The sequence below is a fragment of the Channa argus genome, chromosome 1 (assembly GCF_033026475.1).
Source record: "Channa argus isolate prfri chromosome 1, Channa argus male v1.0, whole genome shotgun sequence".
In the NCBI taxonomy this organism is placed as follows: domain Eukaryota; kingdom Metazoa; phylum Chordata; class Actinopteri; order Anabantiformes; family Channidae; genus Channa; species Channa argus.
In genome coordinates, this window is record NC_090197.1 from 32369696 (window position 1) to 32377730 (window position 8035).

Consider the following 8035-nt stretch of genomic DNA (forward strand, 5'->3'; position numbering starts at 1 on the left):
CTCAGCGCTTGTGATAAGACATGAGAAAAGTCACGTATGTCCTCACCGTCTCTTTGCTTGCAGCTATAGAAGTTTTGTAGCAACTGGGAGGAACTACGTCTATCTCCAAAAGCCTCCCTGAGATAGCTAAACAGGTCTGCTCAGTTTGGTCATCTTTACGTAAACGCACCTCCTCTAAAGCTGGCCCTCTCAGGAGTGACATGACAAAATCAAACTGTTCGGGTGGGGACTGGTTGCGTGCAAACAGAACCCGTTCTACCTCATCGATAAATTAATCTACTGATCTTCCATCCTTATCCAAATCTCCACTAAATGGTGCAATACGTCGTTCCCTTGGCACGTACACATATGATCTAGTTGGTTCTGTGCTCAATGAGGACAGGGCAGACATAACTTCTTGTTGCTTTTTAGCTAATTCAATTATCTGTGTTTGCACATCAACTTGTCCTACTGCATCCTCCTCAGAATCACTATCCTAGTCATTCCCAAAACCCTGTTAATTTCCTACTACAATCTCCTCACTTTGGATTGACATGTTTCTTGTTTTTTTCTTATCTATACAGTCTTTGATTCAGTCCAATAAGATTCAGTCTTTAATATATTTTTTTTTTCAAATAGCTCAGTCTGTATCACACAGAAAAAGGATAAACCTGTTGACTTCACTCAAGACTCATGAGCAATGTCCACTCCAGCCAAGAGTTCTTCTCCGTCGGATGACAACTTCTGTGATGTACTCTTCAGCCTCAAGTACTGGTCCCTCCTTGTCAAGTGGCTTCTCCACTACGTCCAAGACACCAACACTCTCTGAAGATTTTCCTGGTCCTCAGCTCCCCAGGATATACAACCAGGCTACTCTTCACCACTGCCGTATAATTTGTACTATACTGTGCAGACAACTGCCTTTTGAATCTAGATATCTACTTATGTTTTTTTTTTTTTTATAAAGAAACCCCACTCCTGGTACCAAGATTTGAAGCCGGGCAAATGACACTCCACACTTCAAATAATTTTTATGTGGGTTCTTTATTTCTTAAAAGTATTAAAGGTATTATTTCCCACTGATGGGCAGTGACTACAGATTTTAACAAATGTAGAAATTTCAAAAAAGAAACAAACAAAAACAAACAAACACTAGAAGCCCAGTGCAAGTTCTATGGTAAATAGAATAAAAATAATAACCCTCAAAAAGAATAATTTGACAAACTGTGTAGCACAACTAGATTCAAATATTCACACAAATAACGTACAAATACGGCAGTGGCACCTATATCACGCTGTGGGGCATGTGTTTTTAATGCACAAATATTTCCACTCCGTGTCCAACTGCAGTACTCTCCACTCGTCGAGCGCGTGTTTTCCCACTTCCTGTATTTTTCCCGGCAGCCCTTCACCTGAGCGCAATACACCGAAGTTAGCTCAGTAAGATCTATGGGTAAAAAGCAGTCTAAGAAGGGTTGGGGGCCTATTGATGATTCTAGCACTGTTGTACGTGAAGATCTATCTGTAATATTTGCAGGGAGGATCTGGTGAATCATTTCTCTAATAGCTACAATTTTATTCATAAAAAAGTCATGAACTTGATGCTGCTGTTGAGGGAATAGTAGGCTCAACACAACTATGGCTCTTAGTCAGCCTGGCTACAGAGCTGAATAGGAACTGGGGGTTGTTATTGTTTTCCTCTATTAATCATGAATAATATGCTGTTCTGGCATCACAGAGAGCTTTTTTGTACATTTTTAAACTGTTTTCCAGGCTAAATGTGATTCTTATAAATTTCTTGAACGCCACTTCCTTTCTAACGTTCGTGTTGCCTGTTTGAAGTTGAGTGTTTGTGAACTACACTGTGGAGAATGCCTCTTCTGGTTTACTGCCTTCTTTTTCAGAGGGGCAACACTATCGACTATTGAACGTAGTGAGGCTGCAGAATTGTCAACAAGATAATCAACTTGTGCAGGAATAACATTAAGGTGGCTAATTTCCATTGTATTAACAGCAAATGATAAAAGAATATTTTATTTAAATTTGTTTACAGCTTTTTATTTAAGCATCTGCTATAGTGGAATTTTTTCTCTAACTGCTGTATAGTCCTTTATTGTAAATTCAAATGTTATTAGAAAGTCAGAGAGAAGAGAGTTGTGAGGAAATATCGTTGAATTATCCGTTTCAATTCCATATGTAAGGACAAGGTCTAAAGTGTGACTAAAAAAGTGAGTGGGTTTATTTACATTTTGGGAAAAACCAATTGAATCTAACTTCGTTTAATTCATTCTAATAATGAATTAAACAAAGTGCTGAGGCAGTTACTGTCAGCATCTACATGAATGGTAAAGTCACCTACTATAGTGACGTTATCTGTACTAAGCACTAAATCAGATATAAGTGGTTTTTGAGTTTTCCAGTTCAGGTGTGAAAGGCTAAGACTAAGGCTCTCAAATGAGTTATAATTATGTTTAGGTCTAGGGTTTATTGATAAGCTAGTATGGAAGATTGCTGCTACTCCTCCACCTCAGCCTGTGCTTCTAGGAACATGGTACTTAATATGACTTGGGGGGGGGGTTGACTCATTGAGACATATAATTCCTGTTGCAACCAAGTTTCAGTAAGACAAAATATATCAAATTGATGAACGCTTATTAAGTCATTTACCAACAGAGCTTTAGAAGAGAGAGATCTGATATTTAAAAATCCACTTTTAATAGTTTTTTGGTTTTGTTCTGTAAGAGGAGTAGTCTTAACTTTTATTAGGTTATCATGATTAACTCCTCTTGTGGTCAATTTTGGTTTATGTAATTTAGTTGGTCAGGGAACAGACACGGTCTCTATAGGTACGTGGGAGTTGTGGGGGAGGGACGGTTGTAAGGATACTGCAGAGAGGCATGTAGGACTGGATCTCTGCATCCTAGGCTCAACTCTGGATTGTCATTACTTTGGTTGTCTAATAAAACCAGCCATATTTCTTGATAAGAAAGCTGCACCATCTTAAGTAGGATGGATGCCATCTCTCCTAATCAGCCTAGGTTTTCCAATTGTCTATGTAGCCCACATCGTTCATCACTGGCCAGATTTGGTAGGGATCCAGAGAAAACTATGAAGTCCGACATTGTTTTTGACAGACGCCCGAGGTAGCATTAAATCTCTTACGAACCGTTATCCAGCCGGACTGGCTTCCCGGCTGCTCGGGAACTGCCGGGGAACAGCTATCAAGGGCTACTCTAGGTTGGCCCGCACCAGCTACCAGGGCCTGACTAACTGGATTAGGTTGCATGGTGCAGAGCCACGCTTCCAATTCCGTGAGCCTCGCCTCCAAAGCTCCCAAAACCTTATAATTGTTACAGATGCCATTATCACTAAAGGAAGCAGACCGAGCAAATGAAAGAAGGAGAGACAGAGGGAGACAGAGAAGCCATCGCTAACGGATAACTGCTAAGGGTTAGAAACCCAAGAGTGTGCAGAAACAAAAACAGTGATGCAGGAAGCTTACCGTATTGGAAAGACAGAGTGCATTAAAAACATTTTTTTTCTAAATGAACAGACTCTATCCAAAGAATATTAAGAAGAAATTAATTGTTTATTGTTGTCTAACAAATATTTAACACTGCTGTCTTTGTTTTTCCTTTAACCTGTAAAACGTCTGATAATTATGGTTCCCCTGTCCTGCAGGTTGTACAACCACACCCAGATTCCAGATAACATACTAATCATCCCAAAGATGGATCCTTGGATTTTAAATTGTTTAAAATGTGAAGGAGCATGTTTTTTGGTGTTTGCTTTTTGTGTATTGAACTCTCTTTAGATAAATCTTTATATTGCAACCTCAAAAACATGAATGAATGACTGGTGGGTAAAGGTTCAATTGGCATTGTTTTTCATTCCAAGGGGGAATTCCATTTTTTGCACCGCTCTTTACTTCTTTATATCTCACCAGCACTCACACACATACACACACACACACACACACACACACACACACACACAGAGATTTAAACTAGACTTCCGAGAAGTCCAAACTCTTATTATAAATCACGAGGCATCATAGTCATCTCAGCAACAACTCTACATCCCAAAACAGTTGCTATGTTTGCTGAGTAATGAAATGTGTGCATCATGTCGAACATTCGACATGACATTTAATTCCTTCATTGCATCATTCAATTATTATGACAGTTGTAAGGCTTTTCGAGCTAATTTAGTAAGAACTTCTGCCTGCTAATACAGAGTATAATCTTATTATTTATTTATAATGCTTCACAATTTTTTCTAAGTAACTAGTTGTGACTGGCATGACACGTGACATGTGCCAATACTGCATTTTTACAATTTTGTAGAGAATTACAGTAAGTTGCTGTCAAAGCACCGTAGCAATAAAAGCAAATTCTTCATACCTTTTCTCTGTAAAACTAGTTTTAGGCTGCGGAGAATGTGTTACGGAGTCTATATAGCTGAGTCATTTCCAGACATACAGTATGCCCAAATATAGTCAGGAACGTTATGTCACATCTGGTTAAACATTGCCAGCTGCCACTGGGTTAATCTTTTATACAGAAAATGTAGCTTAACCTGATGTTGGGCAATATTTACCGGTGCATCAGGTAGTATGTTTGAGATCAGCGTGTGATTGAAAGTCTTTCTTTGCGGATATTCATAAATGTTTGAAACTAAAGTTCAACTGATTTTTAAAAGGTAAATTGTGGTTAAGAAAGGAAACTAACATAAATCTTATTTTTATTTAATAGTCCTGTTCATAATGGAAATGCAGAAAATATAACTGCATGCAAAAATAAAATTGATCATTAAGTATATGAACAACATGTTTGTGAACATGAGAATGATGACAGTAAACTGCCGGACAATGGATGCGCATACTGCTGTTGGCTTTCTTAAAAATTATTTAAAAAACTCAAAAATTCCAGGGTGTTTCACACTCACTCCATCACACTATACCACACAGGCACACACAAAAACACACAAATCCTGTTTTGTGTTTTATTATGTTGCCTGTGTGTGCTTGTTTTTCACTTCTCACCAGAAATGCTCAGTCCAGCCCCTACAGCATTTTGTGCTGTTTTTTTGGCTCCTGCTCTTGTTGACACAATCAGTGTCTTTAAAGACACAATCAGTGTCTTTAAAGATATAATGCGCAAAAAGTAAAAACTGCACACGGCTTAAACTTCATGATCCTCGTGAATTTTTGAAAATATCTTTTTAAATAAAATGTCCCAGTTAGTGGTTCAGAGTGTTTGCTGGACGTGCAAATTGTATTGTGTATTGTAGGATGCATTTTCTTTAAGAAAATGCGCATTTCTGGTGTTATGTTGCCATATTTTGTACGGTTATTGCACAGTTATCCAGTGAGTTCAGGGTCACCACAATGGACCATTATCCAGATGTTTATTTTGGCAGTTTTTATGCCACGTGCCCTGCAACCCTCCCCAATTTCTACTGGGCTTGGACTGAAAAAACCCTGGCATTTTCAGTAATATATGACCAAAATAACAGCTGAACAACAGGTTCCAAAAAGCGGCACCAAGAGAACAAAATGTGTGGCACATTGCCAAATGTTTGGCTACGTGACACAAGTCTTCTTCTCATAAAGTGTGTATAAAAAGCTGCTATGCTAGTGCAGGAGGATGAGTCACTTCCTATCACAAGACTCAGACTTCCTATTTAGTACTCATGCACCCCATGCACAAACCTCAGCTGCATAAACAGCAATAAAATGAGTCTGTTACAGATGTTCCTTTAATTTTTATTTGACAGTGAAACAATTGTGAGCTGAAACAGAATACAGATACAAATAATGCTGCATGATTTGGCAAATGACATAAGAATACATTTCATATGAGAGTGTTAAAAGAGGGGCATATGACAGCCATTAAAGTCTTCCTTAAGTCTCCCAAAAGCTATGACTGGATCATGTTGAATGGAATTAGAGTTTGTTATATTTATTTATTTATAAAGTATATTCTAGGTCACCATATAATAATTATCTAAATCTAAATATGTATAGTTCTATTTATAAATATAAAATAGTTATTATTAAGTCGTTTTATATTTTTAACTATATTGACTGTAATACAAAATATATTAACACTATTAGAGTAATACATATTTAAAGACATTGGAGCTTTGCTAAAAAGGATACTCTCCAGCACTCCGTTATAAGTCAAATAGCTTCCACAGCTTTCTAAATGGAACTGTCTAACTCTGGGCCTTAGTCCTCAACGTGCACTCACTGGTGCCGCAGAGAGTCTGTCGGCTTCCACAGCCTCAAGAACTATTCGTCTGTGCACCAATTAATGGCTAGTAAGTAGTGTAAGTGAGATTCTTTAAATCCTGCTACAAACCTTCCTAATAAACTGAGGCTTGGTCAAATATGACAAAATCAGAGACAGGGCATAGCAGTTCGAAAGCGACGTTACAAGCGATGTTTGTAACGTTTGAATCACATTAGCCAATTATGTCGGTTCTCTGAACAAACTGGAGAAATGTTTTAATGGTAAACTCTTAGCAAAAATGTACCCACTTTAGGTTCATTTGGTAGCAGTCTCACCTCTGTAATTGCAAATTTATGTAGAAGAAAAATACTCGGGCCAAATGTAACAATGCCTTGTCACTGAACATTACACTGATAAAAGGCCACATCCAGCTAGAATTGGTGAGACAGAAATGTTAGGCACGTTCAATCTCCCAATGTTAGTCCCATACTGTACTTAAGACAGCTTTGGTCATAATGAATTAGTAAAATTAAGCTTATAGAGCCAAGACATTTGGGCCAAATATCTCAACATCTGTGACTTATACCAATTCTCCACCTCAGTACAGTATGGCAATATCTATAAAAAGAAAAAAATATATAAAAATGTAGTATGTAAAAAGCTTAATTATAGTTTTCAGCATGATTATATGATAATGCAAAAGTTGATTTAGGGCTCTCTGGTATATTTACTGAGACACCTGAGAGACACCTTTTGAAACAAACGATATAGTAAGTTTATAGGTACTGAAAATGCTGGAACTGCAGGACCACAGACATCATTCTTCTTCATTGTGCCTCCACGTTAGACATCACAGGAGTGTAACAATGGCCTTTTCTGTAGCTGCATCCCCAAAAAAACAACAGATATTATAAAAACATCCCTAAGATGGAGTGATGATCATTTTATATCATGACATGATTAATATTACCTGACAAAGTAGATAATGGGCCCCACTAGCAGTACAGCAGCAACGATAATCATCATAATCCAGTAGGAGATGTGAATACCTGTTAAGACAACAATTTAACATTTAATCCTTCAACAGGCATCATTTTTCTTTACCTCAAAAGTCCAATAGCTCATTCAAATATTGTGATTAAGGCCCAATTAATAGCTAGTTAGGCTAATAAAAGATATACAAATAGCTATTTTACTTTACAATTCTTGTTGGTTGTTTATCTTACCCTCATTGTTAAGATCAACACAGCCACTCTGACTGTACAGTGAACTGTAAGCTAAATAGTCATGAATGCATCAATGTTGAAACTTCTGCGACTGTTCAGCACAGCCAGCAGCTCTCAGAATGAGTCACTGCTACAGTATGTGAGAGGGAAAACCCCGGACAAAACAAAACATTTTAATAAACTCTACTCTTGTATGAATCTTGGCAGTTGAACCGTACAGTTTAGAGAGATTTAAGTGTGCAACTCAAACTGAAACCTTAAAAGTGAGAGGGAGGTGGCTAAATCAATTATTTGGCTTCATGAAAATGTGTTTGAAGTTATGAAGTTTGCAGTTATAACTACTACTAATGACTAGTCTAGTAATAATAAATAGAAAGTGCTTTGAGGCAAACACTATAAATGTTTAGGTTGTCACCACAAGTTCTCATTCACTGTAAACAGGAAGCAGAGTCACGTAACCATGTGGCATATGCTATTCATACTTACTTTCATTCATGCTTTCCTGCACAGCTCAAATAGATTTTATGTCTGCTTCCTATCACAATATCACATTATTTAAGAACTACAATATCATTTGCCTCTTTTATTTAATCC